Source organism: Symphalangus syndactylus, chromosome 16 (assembly GCF_028878055.3).
Source record: "Symphalangus syndactylus isolate Jambi chromosome 16, NHGRI_mSymSyn1-v2.1_pri, whole genome shotgun sequence".
Taxonomy (NCBI): Eukaryota; Metazoa; Chordata; class Mammalia; order Primates; family Hylobatidae; genus Symphalangus; species Symphalangus syndactylus.
In genome coordinates, this window is record NC_072438.2 from 75,052,866 (window position 1) to 75,080,448 (window position 27,583).

Sequence of the window (27,583 nt, forward strand, 5' to 3'; positions counted from 1 at the left end):
TAGGAAATCATTCTAATAAGGTCAGAAATCAATCCCTGCCTGCTGTGCTAGTTATGCCTTTAAGTAGCCATCTCAATGTTTCATTAGGTCAGCAGCTTCCTAATGATGTGATGTATGTTAAGACTAGTGGTTCCTGCAGTCATATGCCCATTGATATGATCCTTCACTATGCAGTGGGTTCTTTGGGCCAAGATAATATAATGGAAGATACTACGTTTGATAAATTAGATACTCTGTGAGTCTTCAGATAGTGGTTCTGGCTGAGACGGTGTGGTCAGAGAAGGTCAGGCCATATAAGGATATGTATCAATCACAGTGAAGGCAAGCTGGTGCCTCCTTCAAGGAGAAAGATGAATGATGCAATCAACTTGTCCTTAAGTAACTGATTGGCATTCATGTAGAAAAAGTTATATTCACAGCTGTTTCCTGTTGTTGATGGGTCAAACATTCAGCAGATTAAATAGCTAGAGAAGCTTTGGGGAAAGGAGTGGCATGGTTACGGGTACATCCATTTCCATTACCATGGTTACTCTGGTAATTGGACGACCATGCATGTTCTACACCTTAAACGGTCAGTAAAATATTGTCACACTGTGCCTACCTCCCAGAGCTCCTTGCATCTTATATTCACTTTGGTTCTTTTTCACCCATGATTATCCAGCTAAGACATGGAGTTATGTACATCTTTGCCACAGATAATTTTTCCATCCATAACAAGTGGCTGATAGGGTGTACTTCTAAAATCTATCACCAATAGGGAAAAATACCATTTCACATAAACAATTTTTCCAGATGGCATTGATAGAGTACCACCATATTTCTAATAATTTGTATGCTGATGGCTTTATTTTCACTTTTTAATTTGTTTTGTTTGACATTGGAAGATGATTAGATTTGTTAAAACGAGAATTTAAATCATAGTGTTATCCTATACTGTTTTGGATCTATAATAATCAACATGCAATAAATTTACAGTCAATATTTATCAAAGCAAAAGGACTTCTTAAAAGGTGTATTCTAAGCCTCCTTTTAGCCAGTGGAATAGTACCTACCTCCCCGACTAAGAAATCAATTACCTAAGAAAAATATTACTCAGAGCAGAGTAATGAGGCAGAATTATGGAAGGGAAAAAAAAAAGATAATTTACTCCCAAAGGGGAAAGAAATGTGTAAATACAGCACCTACCGCAGTTTTACTCTGCCTTCTTTCTGACTCTCAAGTATATTTACAGAGGAAAACTGATAATATTTGTAATAATCTAAAAGATAATAGTTAATATCTATATTAGCTATTAGTATTTGGATTAGTATTTTTATTATAGAGTTTACAAACAGAATTTTATTTAAATATGTATACAGACAAACATTTTCCAAAAGTTGAACAGAAACCTTGTCTCAATTTTTTTCCCACAAGTAAAATGGACATCATGGAAAAGAAGTCACATTTCCTTGGATTACATGTTCCCATCTTTCTACCACAAGCTGATAGATTGTAGGGGGCAGGGGTGGTGTGGGGTGGGAGATGAGAGAGGAGAGAAGATTCTGATATTCAACACAATTTGATCTTTTGCATTGTCTTATCCTGAAATGACTTAATTATAGAGATTTCCGTAAGAATCAGCACTCTTCAGTTTTGATATTAAAATGGAAACTTCTACTCTAAAATCACAAATAAATCTCCTGGCTTTCTTTTTAGTGTGAGCTGAACAGTATATTCAATATTAAGGAAAATAATGAAATACACATATGGTATATTAATGGAGACATTCCAAGGTAAAATATGCTTTGGAATACTCACAGATTTTACAAACGTGTTGGAATTAGAAACTGGTAAAAGCTGCTGCAGTGTGTAATAGCTTTTCGTTTGGATGTCTTAGCTGTGCCTTTTTGGTAGTTTATACATTAAATGTAATCTTGTCTACATTTTTTTATAGCCTGTGATTTTTTTTTATTATGTAGAATTAAATGTCCACCAAAATCTTGCAAGTGAACCAGGACCTGATTTCAAATTCTGAATATGCACACAATATTTGTCTATATATAGTGCTCCCCAAAGTCAGCAAAACACTGCCTATTGAGCAGGCATACCATAATAGAAAAGTATGAGAATGCAGGATGTTATTTTTATAAAGACTATAAGTAAAATCAGATTTAGGCTGTCTAGATATCTTATTCTAGAAAATGCAGGTTTAAGATTTTTCGGACAGGCCAGGTACAGTGGCTCACACCTGTAATCCCACCACTTTGGGAGGCTGAGGCAGGTGGATCACTTGAGGTCAGGCATTCTAGACCAACCTGACCAATATGGTGAAAGTCCATCTCTACTTTAAAAATACAAAAATTAGCCAGGTGTGGTGACATGTGCCTGTAGAGCCAGCTACTTGGGAGGCTGAGACAGGAGAATTGTTTGAATTTGGGAGGCAGAGGTTGCAGTGAGCCAAGATCGCGTGACTGCACTCCAGCCTGGGCAATAGAGCGAGAGTCTGTCTCAAAAAAACAGATTTTTCAGATAGTGATTCTTGCTCATTCTTTTCTCCTTCATTTCCCAGTAAGATAATTTCCTTCACAGTGATGAGAGAAATCCATTTTTTTATGGAAAAAAATGGCTTTATTTCTTCAACTGATCAGGACAAAGACGTCACTTATTGGCCCTGCTGGCCACAGCCTTGTTGGGCTGATACAATGGGGAGTCCACTGTTAGACTACTGGTGAGTATGTTCTGGGCCTCTCGAACATTGGTTCATTCCAGAGCACCTTCAATTCTAATGCCTGGAAAGTTTTGGTGATCCCATTGGCAATGATAGCACAGTGGACGATACCACCAAAAATATTGACAAGGATGGCTTCAACCTTAGGATCAACTGTGAGTAATGTGAATGCTTGATATATTTGAGCTTCCTTTACAACACCTCCAAGATTCCAAGAAGTTGACTGGCTTCCCACTACTAAGGAAAATGGTATCACAAGTAGCCATGGCTAATCCAGCACCATTCGCAAAGCAGGTAATGTTCCCATCCAGTCCTATGTATTTTAGATCATGTCTGGCAACTTCATATTCAATGAGCTCTGTATTTGTGCATTTTCACACTGCTGTATATTACCTGAGACTGGGTAATTTATAAAGGAAAGAGGTTTAATTGACTTATCGTTCTGCATGGCTGGGAAGGCCTCAGGAAACCTACAGTCATGTCAGTAGGTGAAGGGGAAGCAAGGCATTGTTTATATGGTGGCAGGAGAGAAAGAAGCGGGAAGTGCCGCACTTTTAAACCATCAGATCGCGCGAAAACTCACTCACTATCACAAGAACAGCATGGGGCAATCACCTCCATGAGCTAATCACCTCCCACCGGGTCCCTTCCTTGACACATGGGGATTACAATTTGAGATGAGATTTGAGTGAAGTCACAGAACCAAACCATATCAGGCTCATTCTCCAATTTGTCATCCACAGCAGATAGGTCCTGTTGTCAGAATTCTGTGCTGTCATGAAAGTTTACCTTGACATTAAAACAGACAACTTTTCTTTCTCAAGTTTCACCAAAGGGATTCACTATCACCTGAGTAGCATCAATTTTTAGGAAGAGATTATACAGTTTCTTAATTTGATCTGCAACGTGGATTTTCAAAGACCCAAGGAAGCCTAGATTTTCTGACATCTGCTGAACTTTGAACTTGGCTGTCCTTTATCCCTTGAAAAATTTGCTCCTTAAAAATAAATTCTGAATTTGTAGCAGCCACCTCTTCAATGTCAGTGCCCCCTGGGGCCTGCCCACCAGCATGGGGCCATTGCAGGACCGGTCCATCAGAATCACCAGGTAAGTTTTTCTGGAAATGTCCAAGGTTTCAGTAACCATCAGCTTGTTAACGTTCACATCTTCTTTTAGAGTTTGGTTTATTGCCCCAAACATACCCAATCATCTGTTTAGCCAGCTGCCCCACAACTTTAGGTTCTCTTGTTAAGTGAACACCTCCTTCCAAACCACAATTGAAGACACCCTTTTCTCTTCCTCCAGCTAAGATCTAGGCTTTTAATTAAAACAATTTATTTTGCTTTTAGTCTCTTAGCAACCTCAAGTTCTTCATTCACAGTGTCTGCTACAAAGAGTCTTTGAACTCTCACTCTGTTGTCAGACATCAGTTTCTTGCTCTGGCATTCCTGGAGGGTCTGCCATCTTCTGGAAGTTAATTGAAATGCCTGGACCTGGCTACGAAGAACCAGAGTGGAGCGCTAGGTCTCACAGAAGTTTCCTGGCTTGCGCTACCAGGAGAATGTCATTTTAAACAGAAAACCCGAAGTGGGGTATTGGGACTCAGATTATTATTTTTAGTTCTCATAGATGAGTGCTCTCTAGATATTAGCTATTATTATCTGGATTATTCTTTATATACTAATTATTCCTTAATTAGAGCAATGAATGCTAACAGAGACTGAAGTTGATGAATTCAGTCTCTACAAAATATATATATATATGAAATATATATTTACATATATATTTATTTAAAGGGCTTGACTGAAGCAGTGAGTGTTATAGCTATTATTACTATTAGAATGGATATTCATTTATTTCATATAGTAATAACATAAGTATACTATCACCATCCTCTCCACAAAAATCTGAAAAATTATGACCCAAGGTCAAAGCTAATAATGAGTTTTGATGCTGGAAACAAAGTATTGTATATTAAAAATACTTTCTCTTAAAGTCTGTACTGAGCTTCCAAGTATTCCCTTCCAAGTAAAATCCAAGAATGTATTTTGCAAATAACAGGAGTCAATGAGGATTGGTTCATCTCTCAGTGTGGAATACCTCTTTGAAAAACGTGGTACCACTTTTTTGTCTGAATGTTATTATTGTTATATTGAGTGTGTAGGCAAAAGCACCAGTTAAAATCTAGGCCCCTTATCAAAAATCAGCTTTCATGACACATGCTCTCTTCATGGCCAATACATTACGTAATATTTTTCTGATAAACAGAATACATTGTGACTATATATGCTTTGATATTATTTATTCATTCTGAGGCCTTATTTATAAAAAGTTTGTGTATTATCAGTTGCCACCAATCTGTGAAACATTAATTCCTATTAACATCCCTCAAACTAGACATACATTTTCCATGTCCAAAAATAGAAGACATTTGTAATGACATTGAAAGAACTGTTAGGTAATAGTATTGACACATCATTATCAATTTAGCATGAATGTGTCTAACTGGAGCACCTATTCTTCAATAATACATATTGAGATTAAAAGATTCTCTAAGAGATAGTAATTTAACACCTAGGAATTATCCTAGTGGTAAATATTTCAGGTTCAGTGGGATCCTGGTGGAAAAGCCACTTTTGTCCAGGAATTATTTTTTAGTTCCTCTGCTTGTATATCTCATCAAAAATAAAATATTTAAAATTTAATTTAGTTAAACAAGTATTTACAGGAATTAATCTAACAGATTTTCCATGTGGCTAAGGGAGAAATGAGTACTTTAATTTGAATGGCTCACTGTAGTGATAAAGACATTATTAAATTATTTTACTATGAATAAAAACACAGTTATAATTGGGTTCAAGATATCATATAGAGAAGATTATCTCTAATAAATCAGAAACTAATTATATATCTTTTAATCTAGGATATAATTGTTAATTACAAGGAAGTGAAAATTAGGGTAGCTATGCCCTGTAATTATTAGATTTTGAGATAAACAATAATTACGATTTTAAAATTTGCAATGGATATTGGAAGACCACGGTCTAGACTGGTGTATAGAAAAGAAATATAAACTTTAAATATATATATATATATATATATATGTATGTATATATACACACACATATATATATATATGTATGTATATATACATACATATATATATATACACACACATATATATACATATATATATATATATATATATATAAAGATTAGCTGTTATACTTGGACTTTAAATTCAGAATTCTCATTTGTGTCTTCTTATGTCTCAGTCCTAATTGTGGCTTTACCCTGTTAAATACTAATTTATACATCAGGAAAATAAATAGATTCAGAGCTGTTTAGTAACTTGACAGGTTTCCCCAGTAGTAGAGCATAGGACTGATGCTCTTGAGAGAGATTTGCCTTAGGAGCCCTGATTCCAAGTTGGTGGGCTTGATATTACATTTTACACTTGCTTACTCAAAGCTTCCAAACTGCTTCTCTCCCAAACTTATCAATCTTTTGGGAGTCTAAAACTCCTTCTTAAATTGTAGCTTTCTTAGTTTTTCACTCCTTTTCTTTTTTTCTTTTAAGAATGCATATACCTTTGCCTATTTCCACACTTTGCACATATCAGATTTTTCCAGTTCTATATCCTATTTCATCCCAGCTGACAATTAGAAATGGATGAATTCAGTCTCTAAAATCACCATCTTCATTTTAACTCTTCCGATTAATTATCGACCATTCTCTACCCTGTTATTTACCCCAGGAAGCTGATCTATGTGTATTACATCAATGGTCTGCTTTCACTTCTGCTTCTAAGAAGTGTTGCCACAAAGGAATCCAACATTGGCAGGAAAGAGGAGAGTGAGATGAAGATGTTTACCCCTTGACTGTCTCCTGGCCAAGTTACTGGGATGGGTTGTGTTCCAGCCGATAGTCACAGGTCCTCTTAAGGGAGACTTTCTATTAACTCTGCTTTCCATTCTGAAACTACTTTTTGCCCTATTCCACCCCTAACATCTTTAGGGGCTAAGATACCCAAAACCTGTTACCACTGTATTATCTTTTATTATTTTCCTATGTCTACTTCTAATTGTGTAAATGATGTTTTTTTTTTTAATCCTTAAATTATCCTAAAATGTGTGTGCCATCTGTTTTGCTGGGACCATGACTTAAGTACACAGTCAACAATTTGCCCAAAGTAATGAAAAAATAATTATAAATTGTGGCATTATTCTCAATTTAAATCACTAAAAAGTATTTAAAGTCTATACCTCGTGAAATGAACAAATGGATAATTGTTTCTTGTGTGAAAGATAATGTATTAATGGCAGAAGAACCTTGAATAGGAAATTGGCTCCTAGGCATATAGAACTCACTTGATAAAAAAAAGGGGATAGAAAATATTTACTTATCCAAGTAATACATATTATTATTAATTAGAGATATTCAAATTCATACAGTTTCTCTGGCCTGTGTCCTAGCTTTTCTCATAATTAGTTCTTAAGCTGTGATCCCAAGAATGTAGAGCATATAAGAGTAAGATAAGGTTATCAAAAATCAATTTATGTTCATAATTAGTGCAAAATTGAAATGATAAATGAAAGAGCTCTACAAGCACAATAAAACCCTTACTTTTCTGGAGCCACTTTACGAAGATTTTAAAAAACGATTCTTAACCAACATCTGATGACTTATAATATTTTACTAGTAACTACAAACATTAAAAGAATAGCAAATTAGCCTTTTGCCAAAAAGTAAACTCATAAATCTAAGTGTGATTTATTGTTTCATTTGTGTTAATTGCATTTATAAGAGCTAAATGTAAATGGGTTACTTTGGGACACTAAATAAACCTGATTTAATCCTCATGTTCTACCTGCAGCACAATTGTGAGCCCATCTGACTGACATGTTGATTTCCTCTCGGTAAGGGTGATATAATTAATGTGACCTTTTGATAAGGTGGGAGATATAGGGTGAGACAAGTGCTCTCTGGAGAGCTATTAGCAGCTTCTGAGCAATTTGCTAATGGTAGAGCTACCTTTATTAAAATTATCGGTTAAGAAGATAATTGACAACCATAATAATGAGCATGTACAGGGAAGGGAGAGACCATCAAATGAAGTAAAACTATTAATTACTTAAAAATTGATAAACTTTCTGTGCTAAGTAAACTGTGATTGGGAACTCTGGCTTTGAAATACAATGAATAATAAGCCTGCAAAAAATTGTGAATATATCCTCTCTGGAAAATTAAGTGGCTTTATTTCTACTGTTAGATAGCATTTTTATGAGATAATTTTTGCCATCCAGCTCCAGATACGGTGATACCTATATGTGATGGAGGCATGAGCCTCTTACATTTTAAGTTTTAAAAGCCCTCCTTATATTCTAGGTCTAAAAGACTCTCCACATGATATATGTGAAAAAGATTCATCATGTGCTGGTTACCAACCTGTCTAAGTCTAGTGAAATAGTTACATGAAGCAGGTTTATTACTCATGGACAGGCAGCAAGGGACAACAGAAGCCTAGGATTCACTATGACCCTCCACCCCCATGCTCAAAAAAGCTGCGCATGAGGTACAGGTCTCATCTACGTAAAGCCCACTTGCACCATAGCTGAAGTACTCCTTGAAGTTTTATGAACTACTGGGAGAAAGCATTGAAGGATATCGTGTTTCTAGGGGAGGGATGGAACAAAACCTGGATTGTTCCAACCAGTTCCTCCCCATTTTCAAAGATTTTTTATCAAATTGCATTACTAGCACATTCCACAGTTATTCTTCAGAACTATAAGCAAAACAGGTAGGAGGGGAACTGGGTCAGGTCAAGGCCATCCAGAGAACTGTTCTGCAATAGACTTTGAAGTTAATCTGTCATGATGAGCAAAGACTGATACAACTACACGTGTAATTTAAAAAGTATTTTTTCCCCAGAGTAAAAGTGATGTGACATAGAAATAGTTTAATGATGATTTTTCTAGCTGTCAGAATTCACCAATATATCCACTAGGTATTTAGGAGATAGCTCTATGTTCATCCAGACTCTGGTGACTAATTAATGTTTTTAATTCCTGCCAATAATCAATAAGCTCAATTTATGATTATTAATTGTAAGATTGCAATTAAAAGGGGATGTTTTAGAAAAATGGGAAATTAGGGAAGAGCTGAAAAGATTAGAGTAAATCATTGATACCAGTATGTTTGTTTTTCTTCAGAGTAAGCATACTTCTGATTAGTGTTTACATTTTGATAATTCAGGGGAATCAAATATCCACATTTTCTTTTTTATTATTATTAATATACTTTAAGTTCTAGGGTACATGTGCACAACGTGCAGGTTTGTTACATATGTATACATGTGCCATGTTGGTGTGCTGCACCCATTAACTCTTCATTTACATTAGGTAAATCTCCTAATGCTATCCCTCCCCACTCCCAGTCATGCACAACAGGCCCTGGTGTGTGATATTCCCCTTCCTGTGTCCAAGTGTTCTCATTGTTCAATTCCCAACTATGAGTGAGAACATGCGGTGTTTGGTTTTCTGTCCTTGTGATAGTTTGCTCAGAATGATGGTTTCCAGCTTCATCCATGTCCCTACAAAGGACATGAGCTCATCCTTTTTTATGGCTGCATAGTATTCCACGGTGTATATGTGCCACATTTTCTTAATCCAGTCTACCATTGATGGACATTTGGGTTGGTTCCAAGTCTTTGCTATTGTGAATAGTGCAGCTATAAACATACGTGTGCATATGTCTTTATAGCAGCATGATTTATAATCCTTTGGGTATATACCCAGTAATGGGATGGCTGGGTCAAATGGTTTTTCTAGTTCTAGATCCCTGAGGAATCGACACACTGTCATCCACAATGGTTGAACTAGTTTACAGTCCCACCAACAGTGTAGAAGTGTTCCTATTTCTCCACATCCACTCCAGCACCTGTTGTTTCCTGACTTTTTAATGATCGCCATTCTAACTGAAGTGAGATTGTATCTCATCGTGGTTTTGATTTGCATTGCTCTAATGGCCGGTGATGATGAGGATTTTTTCATGTGTCTGTTGGCTGCATAAATGTCTTCTTTTGAGAAGTATCTGTTCACATCCTTTGCCCACTTGTTGATGGGGTTGTTTGTTTTTTTCTTGTAAATGTGTTTGAGGTCATAGTAGATTCTGGATATTAGCCCTTTGTCATATGAGTAGGTTGCAAAAATTTTCTCCCATTCTGTAGGTTGCCTCTTCACTCTGATGGTAGTTTCTTTGGCTGTGCAGAAGCTCTTTAGTTTAATTAGATCCCATTTGTCACTTTTGGCTTTTGTTACCATAGCTTTTGGTGTTTTAGACATGAAGTCCTTGCCCATGTCTATGTCCTGAATGATATTGCATAAGTTTTCTTCTAGGGTTTTTATGGTTTTAGGACTAATATTTAAGTCTTTAATCCATCTTGAATTAATTTTTGTATAAGGTGTAAGGAAGGGATCCAGTTTCAGCTTTCTACATATGACTAGCCAGTTTTCCCAGCACCATTTATTAAATAGGGAATCCTTTCCCCATTGCTTGTTTTTGTCAGGTTTGTCAAAGATCAGATGGTTGTAGATGTGTGGTATTATTTCTGAGGGCCCTGTTCTGTTCCATTGGTCTATACCTCTGTTTTGGTACCAGTACCATGCTGTTTTGGTTACTGTAGCCTTGTAGTATAGTTTGAAGTCAGGTAGCATGATGCCTCCAGCTTTGTTCTTTTGGCTTAGGATTGACTTGGCAATGCGGGCTGTTTTTTGGTTCCACATGAACTTTAAAGTAGTTTTTTCCAATTCTGTGAAGAAAGTCATTGGTAGCTTGATGGGGATGGCATTGAATCTATAAATTACCTAGGGCAGTATGGCCATTTTCACGATATTGATTCTTCCTATCCATGAGCATGGAATGTTCTTCCATTTGTTTGTGTCCTCTTTTATTTCATTGAGCAGTGGTTTGCAGTTCTCCTTGAAGAGTTCCTTCACATCCCTTGTAGGTTGCATTCCTAGGTATTTTATTCTCTGTGAAGCAATAGTGAATGGGAGTTCACTCATGATTTGGCTCTCTCATTATTATTGTTTATTATAGAATTTCAAATTGCCTCAGTTGATCTAATTTATCTTATTTTATTTTATTTTTATTTATTTTTTTTTTTATTATACTTTAGGGTTTTAGGGTACATGTGCACAATGTGCAGGTTTGTTACATATGTATCCATGTGCCATGTTGATTTCCTGCACCCATTAACTCGTCATTTAGCATTAGGTATATCTCCTAATGCTGTCCCTCCCCCCTCCCCCCACCCCACAACAGTCCCCGGAGCGTGATGTTCCCCTTCCTGTGTCCATGAGTTCTCATTGTTCAATTCCCACCTATGAGTGAGAACATGAGGTGTTTGGTTTTTTGTCCTTGCGATAGTTTACTGAGAATGATGGTTTCCAGTTTCATCCATGTCCCTACAAAGGACACGAACTCATCATTTTTTATGGCTGCATAGTATTCCATGGTGTATATGTGCCACATTTTCTTAATCCAGTCTATCGTTGTTGGACATTTGGGTTGGTTCCAACTCTTTGCTATTGTGAATAGTGCCGCAATAAACATACGTGTGCATGTGTCTTTATAGCAGCATGATTTATAGTCCTTTGGGTATATACCCAGTAATGGGATGGCTGGGTCAAATGGTATTTCTAGTTCTAGATCCCTGAGGAATCGCCACACTGACTTCCACAATGGTTGAACTAGTTTACAGTCCCACCAACAGTGTAAAAGTGTTCCTATTTCTCCACATCCTCTCCAGCACCTGTTGTTTCCTGATTTTTTAATGATGGCCATTCTAACTGGTGTGAGATGGTATCTCACTGTGGTTTTGATTTGCATTTCTCTGATGGCCAGTGATGAGGAGCATTTCTTCATGTGTTTTTTGGCTGCATAAATGTCTTCTTTTGAGAAGTGTCTATTCATGTCCTCTGCCCACTTTTTGATGGGGTTGTTTGTTTTTTTCTTGTAAATTTGTTTGAGTTCATTGTAGATTCTGGATATTAGCCCTTTGTCAGATGAGTAGGTTGCAAAAATTTTCTCCCATTGTGTAGGTTGCCTGTTCACTCTGATGATAGTTTCTTTTGCTGTGCAGAAGCTCTTTAGTTTAATGAGATCCCATTTGTCGATTTTGGCTTTTGTTGCCATTGCTTTTGGTGTTTTAGACATGAAGTCCTTGCCCATGCCTATGTTCTGAATGGTATTGCCTAGGTTTTCTTGTAGGATTTTAATGGTTTTAGGTCTAACATATAAGTCTTTAATCCATCTTGAATTAATTTTTGTATAAGGTGTAAGGAAGGGATCCAGTTGCAGCTTTCTACATATGGCTAGCCAGTTTTCCCAGCACCATTTATTAAATAGGGAATCCTTTCCCCATTTCTTGTTTTTGTCAGGTTTGTCAAAGATCAGATAGTTGTAGCTATGCGGCATCATTTCTGAGGGCTCTGTTCTGTTCCATTGATCTATGTCTCTGTTGTGGTACCAGTACCATGCTGTTTTGGTTACTGTAGCCTTGTAGTATAGTTTAAAGTCAGGTAGCGTGATGCCTCCAGCTTTGTTCTTTTGGCTTAGGATTGACTTGGCGATGCGGGCTCTTTTTTGGTTCCATATGAACTTTAAAGTAGTTTTTTCGAATTCTGTGAAGAAAGTCATTGGTAGCTTAATTTATTTTAATCTTTTCATTCACTTCTAACTTATCAAAAATATATCTCATTACTATTGCAGTATACAAAACTAGGCTACCTAGTAATATTCTCTGAAGGTGTCTCGGTCAGAAATGGATGATTGGTACATCTGGAACAGTCAGTTTTCTCTAAATATGTAGATATGTTTTGAATATATATATTATTATGTTAAGTTCTGAGATACATGTGCAGGATGTGCAGGTTTGTTACATAGGTAAATGTGTGCCATTGTGGTTTGCTGTACCTCTCAACCCATCACCTAAATATTAAGCCCAGCATGCATAAGCTATTTTTCATATCAGAAAGAGCAAAAAGGAGAGAAGTAAAAAATCAGTTGCCTTCCTCTCAAATTCAAATTTTATTATTGGCATTCAATTTGAATTTCACTTGGGAACTTCATAACCTGTAATAGGGTATGAAGACTGTGAGGCAATGGTCAAATAAAACTCAGTTTATTATTTAACCTGCATTATTCAATAAACCCTTTACTTACTATATGCGCAAAATGAATTGTGTTTTCTCACATGTAATATTATATTCTATATGGAATTATAGCTTGATGAATTATGGCTTTTTAATATTTCATCAAGTTGTTGAATTACATAAAATTGAATTTATCTTTACCCAATAAATAACATAAGTATATGTTTACTTAATAAGAATCACATACTAAAAGGTCAGCATGATCTGCCATCTAGTTACCAATTTCTTAATAAATTACTAGCAGATGTCAGTGCATAAATAACCCCCAAAACAAACAAAAACCGTGTGAACCAAAATCAACCTATAATATCTAAGGCTGGACTTGGCACCCAATAGTATGCACTGTGAGCATGTACATTTCCTAAACACTTTTTTCAGACAACTTAATATAGACATAGAAAATTATTAAAAAGCAGCACCTACTGAATAGCCAGGACACGCACATTCTTCGTATGTGTAGAGAATAAAAAGTGCTAACAGCGTAAAAAATACTTTACATAACATCTGGTACATGTCAATGTTTTAAGTACAAAGGATATAAAAAAGACTGGTTTTTAAATCAAGACAAAGTGATAGTTTGTTGAGATAGAAATATTAATTAAACAAAGACATAAAATGTATTGAAAATAATAATAGATGGAATAAATAAAACACACTTTCATTAATTTTGGAAATTAGAAGACTGAAGAGTTTCATTTTTTAAGGAGAGAGTGTTAGAATCATAGTTTAGTGTTATAACTTTATCATACTGAATTTCTTGTTTGGTGGAAAGAGAAAAAAAGTACCGTGCCATAATATCATCTAGTATAGAACAATATTAATAAGAAGCCAATACAGAATGATGATAGCAATAAAATTAAAGGTTGTTAGTTCTGAAAGAATTAAGAAGAATATTGAAGTCATTAGGAACGATTTCAAGAAATTACATAAAGTGAGCATATATGATCTGAGGTTGATTTACAATTAGTATGAGCCAGAGCACAAAGAAAGCTAAAAGTGATGGAACTTTAAATGAATAAGCAGAATTAGAGGAGTTATATTTGCAGAAAAATCTAGTTCTGCTATTTGACAGAAGATAGATTATATATCTTGCCCTGACTGCCAATGCTGACTTCTCATCTGATGCCACAACTCCCCCAGTGTGTATTACATTTGATAGACAAACTTCTACAAGAGAGAAAATAGGTCCCTTGGTGTACTGTGGAATATCTAAGATCTCAATGATGGGAGTATGTAATGAATACATAAATGATAAATAAAACTAGAATAAATAATTTTTAGAGTTTGGAGTGTATCTTGTCTGTCATAGAAGGATTTATAATTCGAGATTACAGAAAGATCAGCAAAGAGGCAGTAAAATAAAAGCTCCCAATTTCCAGTAATGGTATGTGATCTAATTAAACCAACTTTCTCACTATAAACAAATAACACTAAATCAATTTGCTAAAAATATTTAAAATATGTTAAAGACATTGATGAACTAAATAGATAATGAGGGAATATCATACCATGGTTAGAAGCCATTTGGTTGGAAAAGGATGGAATCCTATAATTTGAGATGTAGATGTGTGAGAAGATCCTAATTAAACTAGAACATTGAGTTTCTAAATTCTGATAGAAACTTTTTTGGCTAGCAGAGGTGGCTTCACCACCCCCGGTGGCAGTGTTTACTCCATTCCCATTGGTAGTGGTCTCTCTACCCACAATGTTAACAATCTTCATCTCTGTCTCAGGAATTCACCCAGAATTGCCTAAGGAAACAATAATGGTCTCCCCTGAGGCAGGTGCTAAGCAGGACAATACTGATTATCTTCAGAATTCATGCCCACCAACTTTCTTTGCTTTGCTATGTGGTTTTTGTCTTTAGTTCTGTTTATGTGATGGATTACATCACAAGAAACATAAAATTGGATTAAGCTAAATTTATTGATATAAACCCACTAAGTAGAAACTCTCCATTTAATGTTGCAGGTCAGTGAATTAGAAAAACTGCTAGCAGCTTAGTTGATTGGTTGGGTGAAACATGTATAAACATATTGCCCACTGTTGGTAAATTGAAGATGATAGATCTTTACTAGTTTAATGTAAGGAAGAAATTCAAATCTTAGGGAGATTGGAATGCTAGAGTAAATCTGTCACTAGAAATCTACTCCCCCACACTGATAAGGTCCAGAAGACTACCTTTCACCTATACTTTCTAATTCTACAAAATAAAATGTGGGACACACACAAAGGAAATATAAGTGAGTGTAAAAGAAATAGAGATTATGGTACCACACCTGGATTATGGTACACATGTGAAGCTGTGAATATCTACATCAATATAAATATAAAGCTTTTGGCAAATGATGAGATGGTTATTGTCTCAAGGCATTAAGGACTATGTCTTTTTGTTATTAGCTGACAACAAAGCTAGATGGACAGAGGCTTCTGGGGTTGCATACAACAAAAAATACAGACTTAAACTATCAGTCAAAGATAGTCACTATTTTGGTACCAGTAACATGCTGTTTTGTTTACTGTAGCCTTGTAGTATAGTTTGAAGTCAGGTAGTGTGATGCCTCTAGCTTTGTTCTTTTTCCTTAGGATTGTCTTGGCTATAAGGGGTCTTCTTTTATTTCATATGAAATTTAAAGTTTTTAAAAATAATTCTGTGAAAAATGTCAATGGTAATTTGATAGGAATAGCATTGAATCTATAAATTACTTCGGGCAGTATGGCCATTTTCATGATATTTATTCCTCCTATCCAGGAAGATAGAATGTTTTTCCATTTGTTTGTGTCCTCTCTTATTTCCTTTAGCAGTGGTTTGTGTCCTTCACATCCCTCTTTGGCTGCATTCCTAGGTATTTTATTCTTTTTTGTAGCAATTGTGAAAGGGAGTTCATTATGATTGGGCTCTCTGCTTGGCTATTGTTGCTGCAAAGCAATGCTTGTGACTTTTGCTCATGGATTTTGTATCTTGAGACTTTGTTGAAATTGCTTATCAGTTTAAGGAGTTTTGGGGCTGAGAATGATGGGTTTTCTAAATATAAAATCATGTCATCTGCTAACAGAGACAATTTAACTTCCCCTCTTCCTATTTGAATATGCTTTCTTTCTCTTGCCTGACTGCCATGACCAGAACTTCCAATATTATGTTGAATAGGAGTGGTGTGAGAGGTCATCATTGTCTTGTGCCAGATTTCAAGGGGAATGTTTCCAGCTTTTGCCCATTCAGCATGATATTGGCTGTGGATTTGTCATAAATGGCTCTTATTATTTTGAGGTATGTTCCATCAACACTTATTTTATTGAGAGTGTTTAACATGAATGGTTGTTGAATTTTATCAAAGGCCTTTTCTGCATTTATTTAGATAACTATGTGGTTTTTGTCTTTAGTTCTGTTTATGTGATGGATTACATTTATTGATTTGCATATGTTGAACCAGCCTTGCATTTCAGGGATGAAGCTGACTTGATTGTGGTGAATGAGCTTTTTGATGTGTTGCTAGATATGGTTTACCAGTATTTTATTAAGGATTTTTGCATCAATGTTCCTCAGGGATATTTGCCTGAAGTTTTCTTTTATTGTTGTATCTCTTACCAGTTTACTCATAAAATGAGTTAGGGAGCATGGTACTTGTACCAAAACAGAAATATAGACCAATGGAACAGAATAGAGACCTCAGAAATAACACCACACATCTACAGCCATCTGATCTTTGACAAACTTGACAAAAACAAGCAATGGAGAAAGAATCACCTATTTAACAAACGGGGCTGGGAAAACTGAATAGCCACATACAGAAAACTGAAACTGGACCCCTTCCTTACACATTATACAAAAATTAACTCAAGATGGATTGGAGACTTAAATGTAAAACATAGAACCATAAAAACCCTAGAAGAAAACCAAGGCAATACTAGTCAGTACATAGGCATGGACAAAGGCTTCATGACTAAAACACCAAAAGCAATTGCAACAAAAGCCAAAATTGACAAATGAGATCTAATTAAACTAAAAGGCTTTTGCACAACAAAAGAAACTGTCATCGGAGTGAACAGGCAACCTACAGAATAGGACAAAATGTTTGCAATCTATCCGTCTGACAAAGCTCTAATATGCAGAGCTTAAAATGAACTTAAAAAGATTTACAAGAAAAATAAACATCAAAAAGTGGGCAAAGGAAATAAACAGACACTTCTCAAAAGAAGGCATTTATGCAGCCTACAAACATACAAAAAAAAGCTCAATATCACTGATCATTAGACAAATGCAAATCAAAACCACAATACAGTCTCACTGAAGTCAGAATGGCAATTATTAAAAAGTCAAGAAGCGATGGATGCTGGTAAGGCTGTGGAGAAATAAGACCACTTTTACACTATTGGTGGGAATGAAAATTAGTTCAACCATTGCGGAAGACAGTATGGCAATTCCTCAAAGATCTAGAACCAGAAATACTATTTGACCCAGCAATCCTATTACTGGGTATATACCCAAAGGAATATAAATCATTCTACTGTAAAGACACATGCACACATGTTTATTGCAGCACTATTTACAATAGCTGAGTCATGGAACCAACCCAATGCCCATCAATGGTAGACTGCATAAAGAAAATGTGGTACATGTACAGCATGGAATACTATGCAGCCATAAAAAGGAATGAGATCAATGTCCTTTGCAGAGACATGGATGAAGCTGGAAGCTATCATCCTCAGCAAACTAACACAGGAACAGAAACACCACATGTTCTCATTCATAAGTGGGAGCTGAATAATGAGAACACATGGACACAGGGAGGGGAACATCACACACTGGGGCCTGTCTGGGAGTGGGGTGGTGGGGGAGAGGGGAAGAAACTTAGAGGACAGGTCAATAGGTGCAGCAAACCACCATGACACGTGTATACCTATGTAACAAACCTACACATTCTGCACATGTATCCCAGAACTTAAGGTAAAAAACAAACAAATGGTAGTAGCAGCAAGAACTACAACAAAAAACACAGAATCAACAAATCTGGGTAATAAGGTTGATTTCCAGAGTACCCCCATTATATTATTTATAATGTTCAGTTTTCTTTTTTTCATTTATTTATTTATTTATTTATTTATTTATTTGTTTGTTTGTTTGTTTGTTTTTGTGAGACAGGGTCTCACTCCATTCCCAGGTAGGAGTGCAGTGGCGTGATCACCTTTCACATACTGTGCTTAAGTGATCTTCCCACCTCAGCCACCAGAGTAGCCGAGACTACAGGTGCACATCACCTAGCCCAGCTAATTTTATTAATCTTTGTAGAGATGAGGTCTCTCTGTGTTGTCCAGGCTGGTCTTGAACTCCTGAGTTCAAGGAATCCTTCTACCTTGGCCTCCCAAAATGCTAGGGTTACAGGTGTGAGCCACTGCACCTGGCCAATGTTCAGTTTTCAACAAAATAGTATGATATATGTAATGAATAGGAAAGTATAGCTTGTAGCAAAAAAAAAAAAAAAAAAAAAAATTCCAACAGAAAGTAACCCTGAGCAGGCCAGACGATGAATTTACCAAACTTTTTTTTTTTTTCTGAGACAGAGTTTCATGCTGTCACTTAAGCTGGAGTGTGGTGGTGTGATCTCAGCTCACTGTAACATCCAGCTACTGGGTTCAAGTGATTCTCCTGCCTCAGTCTCCTGAGTAGCTGGGACTACAGGCTTGCACCTCCATGCCTGGCTAATTTTTGTATTTTTAGTAGAGGCGGGGTTTCACCATGTTGGCCAGGCTGGCATTGAACTCCAGACCTCAAGTGATCCACCTGCCCCAGCCTCCCAAAGTGCTGGGATTACAGGCGTAAGCCACAGCACCCAGCCCAAACAAATATTTTAAATCAGCTATTAAAAATATGTTTCAAAAACTATAGGCAACCATGCATAATTAAATGGAAGTCTAGCAATAATATCTCATCAAATAAAGAATTTCAATAAAGAGAAAAAAGTATAAGAAATGAGACTCAAATATAATTTTACAGTTGGAAAATAAAATAATTGAATTAAAAATTTACTATAGGATCTCAACAACAGATTTATTCTGGCAGAAGAAGGGATAAGTAAACTCATAGATAAGTAAATGAAGACTATTCAATCTGAGGAACAACAACAAAAAAAAGAATGAAGGAAAATAAAGAGTCTCAGAGACCTGTAGGACACTATCAAGCATGGCAACAAATAGTTCGATGGGAGGGACAGAACAGGGCAGAAAATCCATTTAAGAAATAATTACTGAAAACCCTCCAAATTTGATTTTTAAAACCCCATTAATCCGCATATCCAAGAATCTCAGTGATCTGCAAGTAAGATAAAGAGTTGCACACCTAGATCCATTATAGTCAAACTCTTGAAAACCAAGAACAGAGTGGATCTTGAAAATAGTATGAGAAAAAAGACTCATCAAGCACGAGGTATTCTCAAGGGTTAACAGTTGCTTTTTATAAGAAATCATGGAAGCCAGAAGACAATAAGATGTCATATTAAATATCTAAAACAATAAAAATCATTGACAACCTAAAATTTTATATCCACTAAAACTGCCCTTCAACAATGAAGAAGAAAGTAGGACAACTTTAAACAAACCAGAAACAAAATATTTATTACTACCCAAACAGCCCTGCAAGAAATACAAAGTGAATTTTTCAGGTTGAATGAAAGACACTAGATAGTAACTCATTGCCATGTCTGTAAATAAAGAACACAGGTAAATGTAATTACATCAGCAAATAAGAAAACAAGATAAATGTATTTAATTTACAACTCTTTTCTTCTCTTATGTGATTAAAAAAGGCCTTAAAGAAATAAATATAACATCTTAATAGTTTTCAATTGTACAAATATGAAATTTTTATAGCAACAATAGTACAAAGGAAGGGGTAGGGAATAGTGGAGTAAAGTTTGTGTTAAAATTAATCAAAACAGGTAGATTTAAATTAAGACGCTAATTGTAATACCCAGGGCAATCATTATGAAATTGACTCACGAAAGATTGCCTGTCTACTCTTTTTCATAGAACATATAAGCTAATAATAGTAGTAGCTCAACCTACTGATTCGTCAGTGTTATAACATTTTCCCAAGTAATAGGTCATTCCTTCACCTTCATGTCTTTTCTCTAGACAAAGCGAAGAATAAATTTTGTTGTTGTCAACATTTTTCCACTGTCCAAAACCACTGACAGGTTTTAACTCTCTGGCAACTAGGTTTATAACTTACTAATATTAGTATTAATGAGTGTATAACTGAATAATTTTATTGATTATATTTCCTTTAAAATATTCAATTAATTTCAGTTTTATTTCTGTAAGCTTATTTTTTACGTTTTATGTTTTTTTCACTGAATTTCATTTGCTTTTCAGATTAATATTAATAAATATTAAAATCTCTTTTTTTCTTTAAGTCTTGCTCATATGAACGTTTGCAATCAATGCTCATGAATCACTGTTGGAATATATTTGCTGAAATCTTAGGACATAAATTTATTACCTTAAAAATTATCTTTCTTGACTACTCAGAATTCTATGTATTCTGAATTATCTTTTAGTATTTCTTTGTAATCAAATTAAAAACTACATAAAATTATCCTCTTTACTTTTTACTATTTTTTAAGAAATGTCAATATATCAAAATAGCAATTCATAAGATGTTCTGATTTTAGCATAATTAAACGTCTAGAAGATAATTGAAATTACTTCATCATGTGTGTAGATTAAATCTTAGTTACTTTTTATATATTTTTAATAAAATAAAGAGTCACTTTATTTTGATCAGGTAAATCTTGGTTTCTTTATATATACATATATATATATATATATATATTTTTTTTTTTTTTTTTTTTTTTTTTTTTTGAGACGGAGTCTCACTCTGTCACCCAGGTTGGAGTGCAGTGGCGCGATCTCGGCTCACTGCAAGCTCCGCCTCCCGAAGAGTCACTTTATTTTGATCAGGTATATAATGTGGTTTTAGAGAGCACAGCGTTTCTTTTAACCTTTAGTGATTTAAATATATGTATACCGACATGGACATTTTAAAGAAAGTAATCAATAACATTTTTGTTTATGATTTGTACAATATCTTATAAGATGAAGAAGAAGTATTTTAGTTTTCTCTTTTTCTATAGTTTCTATACCCACTTATGTGTCATTTAAATGTTGTTTGGGGAAATAGGTCACATCAAATATCCGATGATTCCACTTTAAGAAATAATTTTATTTTAAGGAAATACAAATCTTAATGAAGAGAGTCAAATGTCTCAGTCTTCATACGAGGTCTATTACTGATTTATCAGTTCATTATCTTCTTAATTTTTCCCTTTATAAATCTGAAACATCTGATTAACTCTCTGGTGCTATTTAAAGCATCACCCATGTATGATACATCAAATACACTAAGGGCATATTAAGATTATTTGACTGCTTTAATAAATTACACTGGTATATTCCTCCCTGCGGAGGAAAATAAAGCAAAACAGTATAGACCAATGACTGAGAACAGATGTCAACAATACAATAAGAAAAGAAATTATGCTTTGTCCTTCTTCTGGTTCCTATGTGGTTATAATTTACTGTAATAACAATTTACCTCACCCAAGGAAAAATGAAATGCTATAGATTTTTCAAACTCATCAGATTCAATGAAAACTAATAAATAACAGATATCTGATTATATGTCAGTCATTCAATAGGTATTAATGTATGTAACCTTTTTCTAAGCATTGTGGACAGAATTGTATAATTCACTATTTCAGCCTTTATCAAGGCTGTTACCTAGTTAGACAGAAAAATCTACCCATTTACAGTACTTAAATGCCCATGCAAGGCCTTACCCAGGACTAAGTGATGACAGACTATAAATACTGCAAAAAATCAAATGAGAAAGACATCAAAGTACATTCTCTCATTGATTTCATTGCCTTCACTGGATCATTTGCTTATTAGTGTACTCATTCATTCAGTGAATATCAGTATTTCCGTCATCAAAATAGTACTAGTTTAGCATATACCACGAACATACACATTCATCCATCCATTCTTCAATCAATGATAAAACATTTAATATTCTTCCCTTAAGCTTCAGTAACGGTGCTAGGTGCTGATAGAACAAGGATAATTATAATCCAGTCCCAATATTTCAGATCATTAAAGCCCAGACAAGTAAAAAATGTATATAGCAAATGCAGTAAGTAAGCATCAGAATTCCTTAGTGGTGATTATATTTGTGTGTGTGTTTGGGGTGGGAGTGGAGTTTTGGTCAGGGATCCAAACTGAAAACTGTCCCAAAAGTTACTAGTTATTTGACCTTTCCTTGGGGCCCTATTTCCACTCCAGAGTCATTGCACAATAAATGTCACCTAAAATTGTTCTAATAGAGACAAATAAGGTGCCTTGGGAGTACAGGAAAAAGACTCTTTTGCTTGAAAGTACAGTGGAAGCTCCCTATGGAGGTTGGTATTTGAATTGACTTTTAAAGGATGAGTATATTTATTAAATCAAGGAGAAGAAAGGGCAAGTCCAGCATGTGCAAAGTCAGTCGGGTAGGCTGCAGATATTTCTATAACCAAGTATGAAGGGTGAGTGTGGAAAATCATAAGGATTGGGTTGGGAAAGGTGGAAATAATGCAAACCTAGAAGGGGCTTGTGTGACGTAGAAATGTCAGCTTTATTGCAGCTTATAGGAAACCAGTAGGAATCAGTCTGGGTAGAGTGAAGGATATGGATATTTACTTCAGACAAGAGTTGGGATTGAGTGAGAGTGAAAAACTAAGAGGATATTGTAAAAGATGAGAAATGATAACTTCATGAATTTAGGCAGAAGGAATAGATCAGAAAATAGTGGAAGGCTTCTAGATGAAAATGGGACCCTTCAAATGCATGCAAAAAAGATAATAAAGTCTATGATGTTTAATAGTCTTCTATTTATACTTAGGATGGTCATATTAGGAATACATAGGGGACAAGGCTGGCAGGAAAGTTAGTACATTCAGACTTTGTACATTATGAGTTAAAAGCAACTTTTAAAAAACCTAAATAGGGAAATATGGTTAGAATTAGAATAAAATTAAGCAGGCAATTAAGATTTTTTTTGTTTTTTGTTTTTTAGACAGAGTCTCGCTCTTTCGCCCTGGCTGGAGTGCAGTGGCGCCATCTTGGCTCACTGCAAGCTCCGCCCCCCTGGGTTCACGCCATTCTCCTGCCTCACCCTCTGGAGTAGCTGGGACTACAGGCGCACCCCACTGCACCCGGCTGATTTTTGTATTTTTTAGTAGAGAAGGGGTTTCACCATGTTAGCCAGGATGGTCTCGATCTCCTGACCTCGTGATCCACCCGCCTCGGGGTCCCAAAGTGCTGGGATTACAGGCCTGAGCCACCGCTCCTGGCCAGGCAATTAAGATTTTAATGAAAGCTGTGTAATTAGCCAGTGAAGTCTGAAGTCTAGAAAAGGTCACTTATCTAGAACATTTAGAGTGAAGCAGTTGGGGTTTTGATGTTATTCTATGTAAGACCATAGATTCTATATGGCAGGAGAATAAAAATTCTTAAGAAGATAATCTAAAATCATTAAAAAAGAACCAAAAAGAAGACAATAATTAATATCATTTAAACAAAAGGATTTCAAGGAGGAAATCTGCAAAAATGTCAAATGATCATAAAGTTCCAGTAAAAGGAATATTTAAAATGTATCTTTTGTTGTTGTCTTTTAAACTTAACGATTAGGTTTACTTCTTAGGTACAAAATTAACTACGACAGCTTAAAAATATATGATGCATAAATTAGAGACAGATAGCATATATATTTTTTGAGAATATGGCTGCGTAAGCACAGAGAAATACAGACCCATGGAAAATATGAAGTTTTAGAATTGTTATTGTTTTATTGTTTTCCTTATTACTGTTGTTATTTTAAGTATGTCATTGGCTGGACCATATTTATTGTTTAAGAGATATAGTGCAAAAGAATAGCAACACTGAGTGTACAAGAGTTATAAGAGAAAATTTGATGGAGCAAGATGTTAAGAAAGATGAGTAAAGATAACATCTAGAGTGTGGAGAGAAGAATTAAATTGTTGCCTGATGTTAGGCACATTCATAACCTAATTAGCTGCAGGAAAAGGGCTGTAGTTAGGAATTCTTGATGCTTTAGGATAGCGTTTTGATTATAATGAAAATGTAGGTCGAGGTTCTAGGTAGATGAATACTACACACACACACGCACATGCACACACACACACACAGAGGGATAAACATGTCTGAGTTTTTACAATGGAGAAAATATGTAGAGTTGTGGAAGTGAGACTGAACTGCACTTAGTACAATGAAACTTGCAGAATACCAGAGCACTTATGAGGAAGAATAACAATAATTTGAATGGTATATTTCTTTTTGGAGACGGAGTTTTGCTCTTGTTGTCCAGGCTGGAGTGCAATGGTGCAATCTCGGCTCACTGCAATCTCAGCCTCCCAGGTTCAAGCGATTTTCCTGCCTCAGCCTCTGGAGTAGCAGGGATTACAGGCGCCCACCACATCACCCGTATTTTTAGTAGAGATGGGGTTTCACCATGTTGGTCAGGCTGGTCTCGAACTCCTGATCTCAAGTGATCCACTCACCTCGGCCTCTCAGAGTGCTGGGATTACAGGCATGAACCACAGCCCACGGCCTGAATGGTATATTCCTGACACCTGGAATGCCAAGTCAAGGCCTTGAACTTTTTCTTGTAAACAAAGTATAAACCTATTTAATTTGCAGACATGGAAAGCAAATGACTAGTTACATATCTATTGCAATAATGCAGTTACATTCCGATTAGAAGTTTTCAGCCGTCATGTTGGCAATATCAATAAAAATTGACATAGGTTAAAAAAATGCTATTAATGATTTGTCAAGATTTAGTGACTAATTGGTATAATAGTTAGAAATGATTTAAAGTAATATTGCAAGCATGAAAGTGTTTTTATTTTTCAAATAGATTACATCCTTGAGCAAGAGAACAAGGGAAAGACACAAGTCACAGAATGTTAATGAGGATGTTTTTAAAAAGAATAAAAGAAAGAATATCCCATAGACATTTTTCAAGAAATTTATATGCCATGCCCAGTACTTCTGGACAACAAAGGGTCTAATTTTACTCATTCACTTCATTAGGAGCATGGTGTGTTATTTTGCCAGTGTTGTCATTTCATCAGTATGAATAATTTATATTTTAAATGACATGCTTATTTATGATGTATAATATTTAAAAATTTATAAATAATAGGAATACATGAATTGCGATATAATTACTTTAAAATTATTTTCCTAAATGTTATATAATGCATTCTTAATGTATTGCTAGTCAATAATTTTAAGTAAATAGCTATATAATTTTACTACCTTAATGAAAGTTCATATTTCACTTTTATATCAAATTTATATTTACTAATATAAAGCAATGAATTATTCAGGAAAAATGATGTGATGTCTCAAATATTTATATAAAATGACTCACAACAAAAATTCTTCCCAAGTGCAGTTTCAATTGGATTTTGATTAAAGATAGTCTAAAACAGAAATTAAATTAAAGCACAGTTACATTAAGATTCGATTAGGTACCTTTAAATTGAAATGCTGTGGCTTTCTTGAGTAAAATGAACTCTGCTATTTCTTGCTATAAATTTCAGTATAGTTTATATGTCAGATATATTATTCCACAAAGTTGAGTTGAAATAATGCATATACTATTATGCATTATCCAAAATAATTAAGATGAAAAGACAATTTATTATGAAAAAGCTGAAGAAGGAACACAGTCTCATTTCAACTCTATACCTGAAAATGCTTTTTTTGATATATTTAATGAATAATATTTTTTACAGATAACAACAAATAGAAATGTCAAGCAGGTGAAATAATAAGAGAAATACAAAGGAAAATGAACCAAATTCAATAAAAAAGAGCCAGTGAAGTATAAATAAACTGTGTCATACAACAGGTTTTAATCTCCTTTGCAGAATAAAGTTGTCAGTTGCTACTCTTCACATCATTTTTCCACAACTTAACATCTATGATGTTAATACTGAGTGTCAGCTTGATAGGACTGAAGGATACAAATTATTGATCCTGGGTGTGTTTGTGAGGGTGTTGTCAAAGGAGATTAACATTTGAGTCCGTGGGATGGGAAAGGCAGACCTACCCTTAATCTGGGTGAGCACAGTCTAATCAGCTGCCAGCTTGGCTAGAATAAAAAGCAGGCAGAGAAATGTGAAAAGAGGGACTGGCCTACATCTTTCTCCCATGCTGGAAGATTCTTGCCCTTGAATGTCGTACTCCAAGTTCTTCAGTTTTGGAACTCAGACAGGCTCTCCTTGCTCCTCAGCCTGCAGACAGCTTATTGTGGGACCTTGTGATCATGTGAGTTAATACTTAATAAACTCCCATATATATATATATATATATGTGTGTGTGTGTGTGTGTGTGTGTGTGTATATATATATATATATGTATATATATATATATATATATATATATGTATTCCATTAGTTCTGTCCCTGTAGAGAACCTTGACTAATACAGTTTGGTATCAGGAGTGGTTCTAGAGGAACAGAATATTAAGGATGGAGTTCATCATTGGTTTTGGGGTTTCTGGAGTTGCTGCTTAATATGATTAGACTTAAAAATGCTAAGGACTCTACTGCTAATAGTACAGAGAACACTGATAGTCTTTGGCATGAACTATTTAGAGAGTTATACAAAATAAATGTATTTGACACTCCTGATTGATTGCTCATGATCGGCAAGAAGTTTAGTGACTCTATACTTAATACTTTGACCATATGTGGAGAACCAAGGAGCATAATGAAGCTGGTTGGTTTCTGCCAAGTTCAGTGGACAAAGTGATGAAAGACAATGATGAACTCAGAGATTCTATCTCCTGGCTTCAGAAGCAGATACTGAGCCTCAAATCTGGTAAGATTGCCCTGTGTGAGAGTCTTATCTCCTGCAGAGAAAGAGCTGAAATTCTGGAAAAAGCAGACACAAGCTCTTATTATAAGAGTGGCTGACTTGCAACTAAAGGTGCCTGCACAGCCTTGCCAGGTGTCTACTGTTAAAGTGAGGGTATTCATGGGAAAAGAATGGGACCCTTCTACTTGGAATGGGGATGTAGAGGGGGACCTGGATGAAGCTGAGGACACTGAGTTTGTAAACTCTGATGAACCTTTTTTGCCAGAAGAAACAGCTTCCCCATCCCCATTAGTTGCAACAACCCCTCCCCAACCCATGGTGCCATCAGCCTTTCCATTTTTGTCTGAGGAAATAAACCCTGAGCTGCCTGAGGCAACACTGATGGCTTCCCAAGGCAGTTGCCAGGCAAGATAATGTTGATTCTCCTCAGGAGCTACCACCTACATCCCTGTTTGCTACTAGACTTATAACTAAAGTCCTGGCGGGCCCCTAGAGGTGAGGTTGAGAGCATGACCCATGGGGAGGTGCACTACACTCGAAAAGAACTGCTTGAGTTTTGTGATTTATACAGAAATCTGGAGAACAGGCCTGGGAATGGACATTAAGGGTGCAGAATAATGGTAGAAGGAATATAGAGTTGGATCAGACTGAATTTGTTGATTTGGGCCCACTAAGTAGGGACTCTGCACTTAATGTGCAGTTCAGAGAGTTAAAA

The 27,583-nt window shown here is 35.6% G+C and overlaps 1 pseudogene; it reads right to left on the reverse strand.

Moving 5' to 3' along the window:
* Window positions 1-2,637: 2,637 nt before the first annotated feature.
* On the reverse strand, window positions 2,638-27,379 carry LOC129464640 (succinate--CoA ligase [GDP-forming] subunit beta, mitochondrial-like; annotated as a pseudogene).
* Between the last annotated feature and the right edge of the window lie 204 nt (window positions 27,380-27,583).